Source organism: Rhea americana, unplaced genomic scaffold (assembly GCF_003343005.1).
Source record: "Rhea americana isolate MKP2758 unplaced genomic scaffold, rheAme1 scaffold_59, whole genome shotgun sequence".
NCBI classification, from domain to species: Eukaryota; Metazoa; Chordata; class Aves; order Rheiformes; family Rheidae; genus Rhea; species Rhea americana.
The window spans coordinates 180716-195899 of NW_028186745.1; the positions used below are offsets into that span (position 1 = coordinate 180716).

At 49.9% G+C, this 15184-nt stretch overlaps 1 long non-coding RNA gene across 3 annotated transcripts; it reads right to left on the bottom strand.

The window, feature by feature from the left end:
• Window positions 1-2309: 2309 nt before the first annotated feature.
• LOC146587513 (uncharacterized) lies at window positions 2310-14679 on the bottom strand. Of its 3 annotated transcripts, XR_014897622.1 has the most exons (4): window positions 14529-14679; window positions 13783-13834; window positions 11351-12674; window positions 2310-5543 (listed from the first exon to the last, which is right to left on the bottom strand). It is a non-coding gene; the product is annotated as an uncharacterized LOC146587513 (long non-coding RNA). The 3 variants fall into 3 exon arrangements; XR_014897620.1 differs by lacking the exon at window positions 13783-13834; XR_014897621.1 differs by lacking the exons at window positions 11351-12674; window positions 13783-13834; window positions 14529-14679 and adding exons at window positions 5662-7126; window positions 7636-8520.
• Window positions 14680-15184: the final 505 nt, after the last annotated feature.

Below are 15184 nucleotides of genomic sequence, written 5' to 3' on the forward strand. Positions count from 1 at the left end.
AGCTTTCGCATAGGGCACGGAGGGCACCCTCCTGCGAATGTCCCTCTGAGATCAGGGCTAAGGAAGGCAAAATTAGGGTGGGCTGACTTTACTTAAGGGGGACTTAATTAGGACTTTACTTCCAGGGAGGCCTTTGCATTTGCGATCTGAATTGAATCCCGTGGGCTAAAGATAGCTGTGACTTGTCTATTGTTCCTCCAGCTGGCAACAGCTATATTTCTCTGATGCTTTCAGCCCTCAGTTGTTCCCAAGGAACTGGCAGAGACACTTTTAATGCAGAGCCTGCTTGAACACTGACTCACACTGCTTACTCACACTCCCACCCTCTCAGCCCTCCCTTAGGTGCTTTGCTCCCTGCTGGCGAGGAGTCACTCAGGGACTGCAAATTTCCATCTTGCTGAGTGCTGGCAGGAGCTTCATCTGCAGATACCTGTGGCGTCATCCTCTGAATCCCCAGATGGCCTTCAAGGCTGTTCCTCAATGGCTCATCCAGAAATGGGAGTCTTCCTCAGGAGCAGACCTTTCGTGGAAGGCTCACTCATGCACTGTTAATCAGTCCTACTACTGTCACTCCATAGGATGAAGTAAGTGATAYTATCTTTCCTGTATTTATTGCTTGGTTGTTATTTGGCTTCATCTGGTACCTCTCTAACCCACCCTTTTTTGCATGTCTATCTGGAAAGAACTTAGTCATCATTTATTTCAGGGGATTTCTATGCAGGGTCAGCCAAGGAACTACATATTCTGCAAGGTCACTGAATGCATGTTGGTCTCTGAATGCATGTTGGTCTCTGAAGCAGTCTGAACAATGATTTGAAGTAGATTGATGTCACTAAGCTCTTGTCTGTGATTACTTGGGTTTCTACTCTGCATATGTGCATCACACACACATATATATATATATATCATACATACACATAGTCTGTTGTGTATGTGATTTGTTATCTTTTAATCTTAARGGAAAAACAGATGAATGAGGTATTTTTCCCAAAAGTAAATTTGGTATTGTTCCATGYTAATTCTTGTTGTAAACTGGTTACAGCAGGAAGCCCATAAAACAACATATATGATTTCAGGTTCCTTAGGAAAAGTGCCAACACAAACACACTTACAGATTCAGATACGGAATTTTCACAGCACTTGTGAGTGAAATTCATTCATTAAGAAGAAAAAGCTCAAAAAATAAATGTGAAATGTTTGCAGTTAATAAACACATTGCAAACTGGAAAAGAAAGAATGTTGGATCAGCAGACCATTCCCTGGGCATGCCAGTAATTCACTTACCAACAGAGGAGAGGGATGGGGATGCCTTGCCGCGTGCAACAGTGATTCTCACAGCCCTTCAAGGAGCAGCCTTCCTGACTCTTGCAGGAAGTGCTTCTGGTTCACACCTCTGGTCCACCACTGAAAAGCTTGCCATTGAGAGGCTTGGAGCCTGAAGGTACCGTGYGGGAGATAAAAGGTTCCTGAAGTGCTCAACTGGGACGCTTCCTCTTCCACRAAAGAAAAAGCTGTGCCTACATGGAGGCAAGGCAATTGATTGCAAAAATCAAATAGAGTACAAAGGGAAATTTGCCTCCCTTTGGATTCCTAGCTAAACTAATGGGAATATCTGCAGCCTTTCCCCCCTTTTCTGGAGAACATTCTAGTCCTGCAGAAGACTGCATCTGAGCATGTGAAATCAGTGCTGCTTTTTTAGTATTGTCCTTCCCTGCAACTCCACCCTAGTTCCCCCTTTGGTACTGAACTGAGATCTCAAATGAAAGGGGCTCTGAAGCAAAACATTGACTGTTTTGAAAAGCGTACTCATGAAGGAGTACAGTGACTAGGAATCAGATGCTTCAGCGGAGTGGAAGGGGGACATGAAAGACTTCCAGGAGCATGCTGCCCTGGGCTTCGGATGGACAAACACCAAAAGCATCRGTTATCCACTTGTGCATTCAAGTATGTGTTCAGGGCTTTGAACAGCCTGCGGTCATAGGACTGGGAGTCCCATCTCCCCAGCAGCTTCTGAGTCTTCCTGCTCCCACACAGCTGCTCGGGTGCTTTTCTCTAAGTCCCATGAGAGTCAAAACCAGCAGAGCTTTGTGTTATACCTGATGGCAAAGGAAGTCAGCAGTCTTGTTACTTTGGTGTAGTTGCATGGTTGTTCACTTCRCACACATTTTGAGCACCAACAGTGTGCTTGGGGAAACGCATGTACCTGTGTTTCACAGGTTCCCACTGCATTGAATCCATGGGTGGCCGCAGGGCTCCTTGTACAAGTACATCCAGCTGGTAACTTTCAAAAGAAAAATAGCACTCTGAAGCAATTTTGTAGTGTTTTTATTACATTGGGAAACTACAGCCCTCATGTGAGAGGATTTTGATGCTTTAATTTAAAGGTCAAAATAAAACTATAAYGGCAAAGTTTCCCCTGCTCTCCAGGTGGAGCAATGCTGATGATTGTGTGTCCTGTTGGGGGAAGAAATGTAAGCTGCTCCACTGACTGGGGTTCAGTCTGATCATTAATAGGCACAAAGAATATAGGAAAAGAATACAATTGATGGAGTGAAAAGAAAGGACCTCCTCTGATTCCCACTGCTACTCCATGAGGAGTTTCTCGGAGGCTTGGACCATGAAGGAAGGAGAAAGGGGTCTGTGAAGACTCTGGTGAGAAGTTCAGCCCTCGAGGTGCAGTGAGCAGAGCACAGGCCACCATGCTGGGAGCTTGTAGCTGCTTAGGTGCATGTGATGGCGAGGAGGGCAAGAGCTGGGACAGCTTACAGGGCTCTGGCCAGCTGGATCCAGGCATGGGGGCCGCTAATTCGACCCGCCTACCTACACAGAGAAACAGCTGCTGCGGCTGTAAACAGCCACACGGAAAAGCTGTGTCGTTCTCTTCCCAGCCTAGGAGATTCTTCCCTGCACAACCACTTTGTGCCAGGATGACTCACGCTTTCTGCTGGATCCAGGGTTTGGTCCTACGCCAAGAACATGCTCCAGAGGGAGACCACAGAGAAATACAGAATAATTTGCGAATCCGTAAAAACTGTTGCTTCTCAGTGGGGTCCCTTGGCAGGTGCCAGAGTGTATTTGTAGCAGGTGTCACCCGCACGTGCACACTCCCAGGCGGATGGCTCCCTCATGCTAGGTGATCTGGCATGGCAGGATCTGCTGAGAAACGTTAGCGAGTGCCTGAGCATGCTGCTTGCAGTTGCAATTGTGCGTGGGTCGGAGTTTTGCCTGGCCCCAAACTTTGTGAACAATTAGCCTGGGAGGGGTAGAAACATTGTGAAAACTATGAAAAAAACCCCACGAACCATAAAAATGGCATGGAAGACCCCTGGGAGACTTGTAGAACAGAATGGTGGAATGTAATGAATAGTCAGACATATGGTAAAAATGAATTAATGTCGAGTTGCCATCCACTCTGCCATTTTTTGCTTTCGGTTTCCCTGCTGTGCTTGTCTCCTGGCATCACTGAATCTTGATTCAGAGAGAGGCAGCCAAGTAGCTTCCTGTGAAGCCAACATCATATCCTAAGTTGGCCAACAACTTAGTAGTGCTTTCTATTGGCTCCATCTGTCTAGGAATCTCCCGCTTGCCCTGGTGGAGAGTGACCTGGCCTCYGTGACATGAACCTTCATCTTCTGCCACCTGGCAGAGAGCCGTTTGCCTGAAAGAGAGGCCAGCCGACACAGAGCACAAGTCTCTTCAAACAGGAGCTACCACGAGCACGTCAGGCAAGTCCTCCCCTCAGCTCAGCTAGGAAATCAAGCCACTTCACACACCTTAGATCTTGTCATCAGCAGACACAGCAGCCTGAACCGAGGACTGCAAAGGCATCACCTGGAGCTCCCAGAGAGTTCGGTTACAATCGCTGTCTGCTAGCTGGGGGGATGCTAGCCTGTTCAGTAGAGACCGTCYGGGCAGGGTAAGGAGGAAAGGTCAAAGCTGGTGGAGTACCCCCATGGGAATGACTTCTGAGCACTCACTGCATTGCTACAGGCAGCAATAGTGCACAAGTGTGCATATATATATATGTGCATGTGTGAGTGGATGTGTGCAACTCCTCACCTAATTTTCCTTCTAAGAAAAAAGAAGGATGCCATGTGAGATAAGATGTACTATTTATCTTGGGGAGATGCTTGAAAAATGACAGAGAAGGAATAAGCATAAGCACTGGRCTAGAAAAGGATGGTAACACTATACCCAGTCTCTGCCTTCCTGTCATGGCTTTCCTTGCAAACATGTTTCTTTTTGCACTACATACAGCTTGAACACATACAGAATAAATGCACCTGTGCTTTAGCCTTAACTGCAACTTTTGTCATGCATGATACAACTTCAGAAGGCTTCGGAGATAAAAGAGAAGGGCTTATCGAGCTTGGAGCCAGTCTTCCAGGCTCTCTGCACAGTCAGCAGAGATGAGAGAGCCGACAGGAACCTGAGYGAGGTGCTCTGCACAGCAGGGCCTGCTCTCTCCTCCGGGGATGTGGGGACTCTGCCTGGCTAACGCAGAATATAGTCTGATGTTGAATATAGTGGGACAAGCAATTTGCTGGCATCAGGGTTGGCTAAAGCAGGCTTTCCTCCGCCTGCTCAGCAGTAGCTCAATCCTGCCCCTGCTTGGCTATCCCCTGTGCAGCGCAGGCATCATCAGTGACACTCTCACGTGGCACACTGCCTCGGGAAACTGGTCTCGGCAGACAAAACAACCTTCTTTTCTTGCAGGCCTGAGTTACTTTGCTTACTTTAAAAGAGTGAAAGAGGAATTAGGGCTTGCTGACACATAACAGTATTCAGGTGGAGCTCCACCAAAGCCACTTGATGAAGAAACACCTTCAAGAGAGAAGCAACAGTGTTTTAATCAGGGCTCCTCGCTGAAACCAAGGCTCCACTTTTTTAATCCAAAAGCCTCACCAACTTAAAAATGGATGTCTTGGTATTGTTCCTATTCTTGGATTTCTTGGAAGAAATGGGTTCAAGGACAGGAAATAGAAGTCAGGGGACTTGCATCCTTCTGCTAACTCAGCCACTGCCTTGTCGTGTGATTTGGGGAAAGTCACTTGTTTTTCTTCCCTGTGTGCTAAATAGGCAGGAGGGAGAGGAGGGGGACAGTGCTATTAAGCAACCTTTGTGAAATGATTTGAAATACACTGTTGAAGAAAACTTAAATGGCGCATCACACCTGGTATTGAGGAGTGGTTGCCTGGACCRACACTTGCAGAAAGCTGCTGTGCCCAGGCCAGCCACGGCAGGCTGCTTCCGCGCCGCGAGGACTGTCCTTCCCGTTACAGCAGCTTCAGCTGCGCAGGCAGGGGAGACCCCAGCCACCTGAAATCATTTTTATTTCCTGGCAATCAGCCGTGATTATGAGATATTTTTAATGCTTAAATTTTTCGTGCCTTTTTTCTTTTTTCTTTTTCCCCTACATGTGCAGGGCTCTTCAGACAGCCAGTCTAGTCCTCTCCTGGCTTCTTTATTCAGCTCTTGTGCTCTTTTCCTTTCACGGACATCCTGCTCGAACGCCCGACATCAGCGATCAGACGCAGGAACAGCTGGGGAAACAATTGGGTGCCAAATTAGAGCCGCTCTTCAAGTAATTGACTGATGGATCAGCGTGCCTACTTAAAAAAGAAAAGAAAAAAAAAATAAAGGTTTTGCAGTATGACTCACCGGGGCGCCGCCGTGCTTCCGCCTGTGCTCCGAGCTGCTTGAAAGTCAGCGCACCCTGGAGATCTGGGAGCAGGGGTGTTTTGTGCCTTCCTGCCGAGTCTGCCCCTCTCTCGGGATAAGCCCTGCTCAGGGGCGYCCCGCTGCGCCGGGACAGAGGCGCGAGATGCGCCAGCAGTGCCGTTCCAGGTCCAGGAAACTCGGCTTCCCCCTGGAAGCCGAGCACCCGGCTCCCGCAGGCTTCGCGGCCRCAGGTGGCACGCGGCTCGGTGGCTGCAAACGCTCACAACTTCTGACACCCGCCAGCAGCCCTGGCTGCAAAACAGCTCCTGATGGGGTGYCTCAGTCAACAAGTTAATAGGGAGAATTTCCTCCAGGTCTGCGCTAACCTCTCGGGCTCTCCGGTTTCTTGGTGTGGAAGCAGCCTCCCCCCCCCCCAACTCTGAAAGAAGAAAGATGCTTGTGTGTTGCTGGCATAGTCACTATAGGTAAATTAACCGGATATGTAAGAGAAGACGTAAGCAAGCAGATCTACCTGGGGAGATCAGTCAGACCCCTCTCAGACTATCAAAGAAGTGACTCTTGGGCAAACGCGTGTGGGGACTTGTACAAGGTGTGAGGATGTCCTTTCTTTAATGTGTTGCCCTTTGTCTTCCARCCCTACCCCAGAGGTGTGGGAGATGTTCAAAACAGGCTGCCTTATACTTCAGAGCAATACTACCACTTTATCTACAGTCAAAGGAGAGATCAAACGTGAGTCCTAAGTTTCCCTCATACAGCCCTGGCCTTTCGTCCTGAAGGCAGCTTGCTCACACTGGAGCATAAGCATATCGCTGTGGCCAGCACACAGCCATAGGCTGCTCCCAAGTGCAACCTGGCCTGTGCTTCTCCAGAGGCTGCTGTCCTCACCATGCGCTATTTCCTGACACAGCAACGCACCCCACTGCAACCCTGAGCCTGATTTTTGGGCTTCTCACAAAGCCCTCTGGGTGTGTTTTTTTTTTTTTTTTTTTTTTTTTTTTTTTTTTTTGGCCTGTCAGAGCACCTCAGATAAAGCAGGCTTTAAACCTGGCAGCAGAGCTCAGCTCCTTGTACTTCTCTGCTTCTTCATCACTCGTGTCTTGCCCTCGTACGTTTTTCAGGGAAGACCACGTCCATGGTGTGAAGGCACCTCCTTGCCTTCCCGTGGGCCTGCTTGCTTGCTTTGTTTTTTTGTACTGGGAGGAAAATCAGTAGTTGCATCTCCTGCAGTAGCTCGCGCAGAAGCCAGATCTGGAGGCGCGAGGGAGACGAAGGCAAGGATCAGCCTCCTGCCTTGAGGGAGAGCTGGGAGGCAGCACTGCTCTGGGGCTCCACCTGTGCYGAGGGTGGAAGATGTGGCCTCCCCTTGACTGGCTCCAGCGCTGACATCCCGAGGTACATCTAGAGCTGTAAATCTCAGCAGCCTCAATCCCGGCGGTGTTTCAGCCTGGCGAGAGAAGAACATGCACCCCTCGCTGTCCAAAAGGAGAAAGTCCTGGTCCACGGGCAGGGCTCCTGCGCCTGGGTGCTGCTGGGCAGGAGATGCTCAGGGTGGTGGTTTTGGTGGGGAGGCAACTGTGCATGTGTGTGTGTGTGTGTGTTCATGTGAGCGCACAGGCTCACACAATTTCCTATCTTCCCCTGGGACTCAGCTGGGTCCCTCCCTCCCCCCCCCCCACTGCTGTAATAAAAACGTGGCTCAGCCAATTCTCACACAGAAGGAAAGAGACAGGGAGTGAATAATGTGAAATAAAAGAGGATTTTTTCGCCTTCCCCCCCCCAAAAAAAGAACACGGTCACTGGGGAGCAGGGCTGGGAACACCGTGGCTGTTCCCCAAGAGCAGGCGGGGCGAGGGAATAGTTATTCATGCCAGCACCGGGAGGAGAAGAGCTGCTCTCCCTGTCTGAGAGAGCTCGTTACTGCCCTGGGTTTGCTTAAAATACAGCTCTAATTACCTGTTTAAACAATAGCGCTGTCCCTTCCTTGCTCTATGAAGACTGCACACATTTTAATTATCAGGAAGACCTTGGCCATTCACCTTTCTGAGGTATTTAATGCTTCCAGTCAAATGCTTGCCCTGATGTACTCTGTTACCATGCCACCTCTCGAACTCTCGCCRGCAGAAAACTGCAGGGTATCGCTGGTGAAATGACATTCTCATGCGGAATTTTCTTCTGCATAATCATGGTATTTGGGTTAATTTTGCTTTGCTGGGCACATTAATCTTTGGCTCCTGAACAAGAATACACAGGCCCTTCTCTCGCCTTGCTGTTTCCCCTGTGCACACACCAAAACCAGGGCTCAGCCTGCGCCTTTGTGCGTGATAATATCGCAATCCTACAAACGGGCGCCAAAGCCGTTCCCGCGACGGGAGAGCCGGTTATAAAGGCAGTTTAACCGTAGCGGGAGGGACTCCCCTTTGCCTTTGCCTGGAGGCTGGTCCCCCGCTCCCGATGCAGCACCCCATCCCCACGAAGCCTCTCGCTGAGGAGGGCGCGGGGCGGCGGCGCGGGCGCGAAGCCGACGGAGGGTACAGCAGGTACCCCTGGCCAGGCCGGGACGAGCTGGCRTTCACGTAGAAGGAGGGAGGCCAAACGCGGTCCGGATTGCAAGTCTCAGCCTTCGTGAAACCTTGTTCATWTTACTCACGGGCTCGGCGCAGCCGGCCTGGAGAAACCCGGAGTAAACCAGCCAGCAAGCTGCCCGGAGGGTCCAGAGCTGTAAATCTCAGCAGGCTTGACTTAAAGAGCTCAGAGAAGTTTTCACGAGGTTGGAGAAGCGCCGGGGAGGAGGCAGGGGAACACCTGGCTGTTTCAACCTCCCCACGCTTCAGCGCTGCTGCTTGTTTTTTTTTTTTTTTTTTTCCTTCCCTCCAAGAGTTTGTAAAGCATAAAGGAGCCTTTTGGGAACGGAGGATACTGCTCTGATTTAGAGTAATTGCCTGCATGTCATGATTCAGCACATCAGTTGAACACTCGTCCACCTCTGGACATGATTAACTGGACATGATTAACTGTAAAGACCGCAGGGATTTTCCACGGGACTTACGCACGTGCTTCCATGCCGTGCTACACTAGGTCCCCCGTTACCGCTACCGAGTTCGGTGGGGCTGCTGGAGAGCCCGGAGCAGAACTCAGCGCTTTGGTACCAGCTCCGCCTATGTTTCGTCTGACCACTGAAACTGCCGAAGCTGGAATATTTCAAAATATTTGCGCAGCTGGCCACGAAATGCAAGGGTTTCTTTGGAGGGAACAGTTCATTTCTTCTCCAGCCAGACCAAGCACCTCCAGCTAACGACGAAGCATCGCCGCGCACCGAAGCCCTGCTAATTGCAGTGTCCTGAGGAGCCAAGACAAACGGGSCCTGTCGCTGCACGGGGTGTGCTGATCCCTCCCCTCTGCTGATGGCCGAGGGTGAGCAAAGGAAAAGCGGAGGGGGAACAACGYGCTTCTCCGGGTGCCCCAGTTTTCTTGCGCTTTTCCCCCCCCCCCTTCTTCTTCCCTTTCTTTTTAATACCTAGTAGTCTTACCAAAGCTAAGCAGAGAATCTCTTTCATCCACTGGTCTGTTTTCTACCTTTGATGGCTAGCCTTTCATTTTACTTTGAGGTATCGTCCCTCAAAAAGCTCCTCGCTGCCTAGCCAGCACATTTGTTCCTCCCTGGCTGGATGCAGATGTGACCAGTTTTCTTCCCTGATACGATGCGAGTCGGAGCGAAGGCGAAGGGAGGCAAGGAAGGCCTGTGAAGTCGGCTTGCGCAGCCGAAGTCAGCAGGAAGAGCGCGGCGCTATTTATTCTCTTGCTTCCACTGGGGTCTTCGGTGTCCCAGCAATGGTAAATCTTAACTTTCATGCTATAGTGCACCAGGATGCAATTTACTTCAAAGACAGCATAAATCCCCGACTGCTGCTTATATCACAGGACTGTTACATAAAAAGGGCTTATGTGCTTCGCTCSCAGGAGCACGTCTGCAATTTTCTGTGTGGATCTAAACAGACCAGCCCAGGGCTGCCCTGAGCCTCTTACACACCACAGGGCAACAACACCGACAACCAAAGGCTGTCCCCAYCCCTCCAAACTATCAGGTCCCTAAACTCTGAAATGCCAGTGCTGGAGACACCTTTTCCTCGTCCAGCCCTATGATGACGTGAGGACCTTCCTTGTGCAGCCCTTTGAAAACATGACGACCTTCCTTGTCCAACCCTATGACAACCTTCCAGGGTGATGTGTGGGCAGCAGGAGCCAGCTGTGAGCGGAGCCATATCGCATCCCCACGGGGCAAGGCGCTTGGAGAGGGGGGCTAAAAATCATAGAATCATAGAATCAGTAAGGTTGGAAGGGACCTCTGGAGATCATCTAGTCCAACTTCCCCGCTCAGCAGGGTCATGGTAGACAGGGTTGCATCCAGGCGGGCCTTGAATATCTCCGGAGAAGGAGACTCCACAACCTCTCTGGGCAACCTGTGCCAGTGCTCCATCAATACCAGTGCTGGGGTGCGAAGGGAGGGAAATCCCTTGCTCATTGCTACCGACAGCTCTCTTGCCAAACCAGAAGTGGAGAAACCACCTTGGCAAAGCAGAGCTGCCTGCAAGCCGAMCACCCATTTTCGGCAGGTGGGTTGGGGGCAGGCAGGCTGGGAAAAGGCGCTGACACCGGCCCTTCCTTGAGGCTGAAGGAGCTGCCCCTGGGCTGCTGAAGTCCCTTCAACTCAGCAAGCTCCACAAATTTGTGCCATTTTACACTGACTCCGGGAGCATTTTGTTGCTGCAGCAAATGCCAGGTTTAAACAGCAAAGTGCTGAGGACCTGCTTAGTTGCACGAAGGTGCATTTTAAAAAGTGACAGAATGCCTACACAGCTTAAACATCAGTGTCAGGACAGAAACGCATGCTTTGAGACCCAAATAATTTCCGGAAGGGCTTAAGTCCGTGCTAAAATGCTTCCTTATTACCCATACCTTGCCCAGTGTGGYGGGTTATTCAGGCCACTTCCAGACAGCCACGTTGCCCAGAAGACCAGTTGTCTGCACTAGCTGAACAAAAATTAAGCCAGAAAACATCCCATTAAATTTCTAATAATTTAATTTCTTGGATAAACTTGGGAACCTAGATACTTTATGAATATTGCTGTCGGAGTGAAAGAGGAGAAAAGAAATTCCTTCTGCCCTCTGTAGTTCAAGCAGATTAATAATGCCTTATTTGCGAAGCTGTTTATGCATCCCTTCCCTTCTGCTGGGGTACGGCTGTTTATCTGCTCTCATCAGAGCGCTGCTATTAGCTGGCTTCATCATGCAGCAATGTTTCATCGTTAGCCAAAGTTGCTTTATCTTAGCGAGGGAGAAAAAAGCCATTCCTCACTGAACCACCCATATTTCATGGCCAACTAAACAATATTGCAAAAACATTGAGATTCCTCAATTTCCTTGATCATATATAGCAGATGCTGATTTGATGCTAGAAAAACTGATTAGCAAAACCCTTCCCGGCTAGTATGTCATAGCGCTGACAGCACAAATGCAGTGAGCTTGTCCAGCAATAGAAAGACTATTACCAAGTGCATTTTTCATGCAGCGAGAAAGAGCATTTCTAGCTGTTTCTATGTACTGAAAACAAATTTCCAAAAGCCTGCATAGCAAAGTGCTGGGCTTATAATCCACTCCTGTACAATATTACCTTCAAATGTGTTATCGTTGGAACTGTAAAATCCCGTCCCCTCTCATGCCGGAGCCCCACTGTCATTAATCGAAGGCTTTCCACGGCTGGGGGCCTGTCTGACTTCCAGGGCTGGCTGTGAAACCAAGGGCATTWCTGGATGATGTTGTCATGCACAACTGTGCGGGTCCCTTTTAAGGGAATGGCTGAGCCATTGTAGTGGGGGAGCTGAAATCTAGTGTGTATAATTTCAAGGAAACGTATAGGCTCGCAGAGGCTAAAAACCAAGATCAAAAGTTCAGGGTTAAATTCAGCTGTCAGGTCTAGATAAGCTTATCTCCAAAAAGTGGCTTACGAGAGATCTGCTCGAGGCTGAAATGCTTAACTGGTGACCTGCAGGATTCTGCGCTGCTTTCGTTCCCAAAAGGGCTTACCTCCCGATCTGCATGTCTCCTGCATTTAAGATGCTAAAGCTTTAAAAGGGAGGCAGGGGGGCCGTGGAGCGGGGAGGATAGCATGTCAGGACAGCTGCGCTCTGACCTCAGGCCTCCCGTAGATTTACGTACTTTCGCTTAGCCTCGGTGTCCCAAAGAGAGCACTGAGCATTAAGCACCATGTTTTTGTTATTACACAGAGGCCTGATCTGGCAAAAGGGGAAAATTAGACATTTTTTTCCAAGTGTTTTTCCACTCTCTGAAAAAAAAAAGAGACATGCCTGCAATCAACTGTAGGAGCGGAACAGCTCTCTTAATTTATTTTAGAGTGTCCTTCAGGACTGTCTCATTAATAACTGAATTCCACTGCGCCATAGTCCTAAAGGGAAAAAAAGGCACGGGGATTTGCTCCTGGATCAGGTGCCCTCCACTTCATCCTGCTAGGACGTGGGAGAGGGAGAGGCGGGTGGGAAGCTCGCCCACGAGAAAGCTGGCTGAGGCCAGGAGAACGGGGGCAGCTTCTGCCGCAGCCCCCGTGTCCTCGTGGCTGGGACACTGCAGAGGGCTGCTGAGGAGCCCCTTGCTTCTGCAACCATCTTTCCTCGAGTTAACACACTTTTCCAGGTGTGACTGTGGTCTTTAATGCTGGCTGAGGCGGGATTAAGTCCCCGCTGCCCATCCCCTTCTGGGAGGGCAGCGTTTGATGCAAGGGGGCTGGCGCAAGGGGGTCAAGGCAAAGGCTCCCAAGTGCATTGCTTCTGCATCTGTCCCCAAACGTGTAGACACCTGAAATTTCCAAGTCCTGCCCTCTGGGCCCGTGACAGCCCTCCGCGAGGAGGACGTCCCTTGCGGTCTCTGCTCAYGTGCGTGGATGGGCCGGAGGGCTTTTCGCCTTGCAGAGAACACCAGCTCTACACAGAAAGAAAGAGAAGGGCATTTTCCCAGGACTGCGTTTTGCCCAAGGGACTGTGGGATGGACTCCTCTGCTATATATATATTGTATATTTATATATTTTATATGCATACATAAATATATTTCTATATACTCTTTGTGGTCTAACTCCCTGTGGAAGGGGAAATAGGCTTTCCTCTAAACATTGGAGCCTTCGCACACAACAGGCTCCTACAGCTGTTGAAGGTGGGGCAGCTAGAGAGACAATATGTGTTTAGATCCAGCCCTTCATTTATGTGGGTCCTATCACAAATGGTATCACAAATTTTAGGTTTACAGCGTTCGCACTGCACCCATCACGTGGCTATTTGATTTCATCAGGGGTGTGTGTAGCGTGTTGGAAATGACAGGTTTCTGGGAAGGGCAGCACACAGGAAAAAAAGGTCATTTGATCAATCATTTTGCAATCTAGTGGCACGGTGGCCTTTGTAGGGAAAAAGAAATCAATCTCTTCAACCCGTCTCTGTTTTTGAAACACACATGGAAGCTTCCAGGATGCAGCGCGGAGATACGGCTGTTCATTAAACAGTCAGGTGCCCCGTTACTTAACTGGCCGGTTGCAGCGAGAAATTAAGACAGAAGCAATAAAACAAGTCTGGAAGCCTGCCAACACCATAAAACAGCATCAAGCAGGGAGGACAAGGTTCGATGCGACAGGCACGCGTGCCCGCTGCCTCTCGCGTCCTCCCCCCCGCGCCCCCCGGAAAGCCATTTGAGCAGAGGACCYGGCTCCCGCCAGCGGCTGGGTTTTGCCGAGCAGCCCCTCGATCCCCGGGGCAGCCCCTTTCCGAGCCAGCGGCGGYACTTCTGGCCGAGCACCCTCCCGCYCGGCTCCGAAGGGTCCCTCCGTGGCGAGCGGGGCTGCAGCGCGGCCGAGCTGCCGGCAAAGAGCCAACCCCTTACCCAGCTTTTTCTCGCAGTGTATTATTTCTTTGCCCAGGCACAGGTATATCTGCGTGTGTATATGTGCCTGGGCGAGTACTGTATTGCAAAGCGTGTTGTATTAGTGATGACAAAGATGTATCTAAATGCAATAATGTGAGTCATTGCCACGGTGCTGTTGCTACCTTTAAAAGATCCAGAAATATTTGGCAGATCAAAAATTAGATGTTTCTCCGTCTTAAAAAAAAAAAAAAAAAAGAGAGAGAGAGAGGTTTTAAAGGTCTGGGAATACCAGTTCAAACTTGTAACGCTCCCTATGCTCTTGCTTTCCTTTTTTATTTAAAGGCAGATCATGACATTTTGGCAAAAACCTTATTTTAATTTTCAAACAAGCTTTTGTAATATTTAAGAATAATAGGTACGCTATCAAAGCTTTACAGAACCAGCAAGCCCTCACTGACAATTTTGTTTAAATAAATCTACGCACTGCAGCAATGAGATCCTGAAAGTGAAACTGCCTCCTTYGGCTCCCCCGACCAGACCCAAAGACAGGCAAGCATTAAACTGAGCAAGTAAAAAAAGAAAAAGAGAGAGAGACACATGAAATGAAGTAATAATTTTTCTCCTCAAATTCCGTAGCGTTTCAAATCCATCAAATGTTGCTGAGTCAAAGGCTCATGAAGGCTGTTCCCTGAACTATTCACTGATTTTCCCCACAGGAAATCTAGAAATCAGGAAACCCTGCAGGAGGACTTTCTCGAAGACAACGAGCCTGTATTTTCACTGTTTTCTTTGCATTTCTGAGGGCGGGGGATTTTTTTTCTTTTCTTTTTTTTTTTAAGAAGTGAGAACATAGATTGTTACACAATCGCAGAAATCCAGGACTGGGGCCGTGAGAAAAAAAAATGCAACCCTGTACAGCAAGACTTACTGTAAAGCCGTATGATCCGGGACCTCCGCTGGAAGGCAGAGCTGCTAAACTGGGTTTCCGCACCCCCTTCGCCAGCGAGGTCTCTGACGGCTCGGTGTGGGGCTGGGGGGTGGACCTGAGGCCAAGGAGCGGAAGGGTAGTGGGACGGTTAAAAACACGTGAAAGCGTCAGAGGAGGCACCCGAGCGACGGCGGCCGCTTCGCACCCTCCTTCCAAAAATAACACGGTGGCAGGGAGTTTAACTCCAGCTAGACCTGGTTAATCTGTGCTTAGGTTATCCCAGCTGCATCTGGGATTAGGAGGCGCTTTAGCATGGGCTAATCCCGCACCATGTGCCGCCCGCCTGGCTGATTCCTTAATCACAGCGCCGGACTCCCGGCGGCTCCGGGGCGGGCAGCCTCGACGGCGGTGCCAGGCCTGGGGGAAAAGGCTCAGCAATCTGCCCTCTCAGCTGCATTTTTTTTTTAAAAAAAAAACATGATTTAAACCCACTATTGCTCTTTCTCGGTCCCCTCCTTTCCCTCCGTTGCAATGGACAGAAAGGAGGCAGGAGGCTCCGTGGGCRCAGGGGCAGGACAAAACCACGTYGGCTACCCTGGTTTTCCGAAAAAGGCGCTGCGGCGAGGGATGAAAGGGAAGGCGGCTGAGCGAAGCGA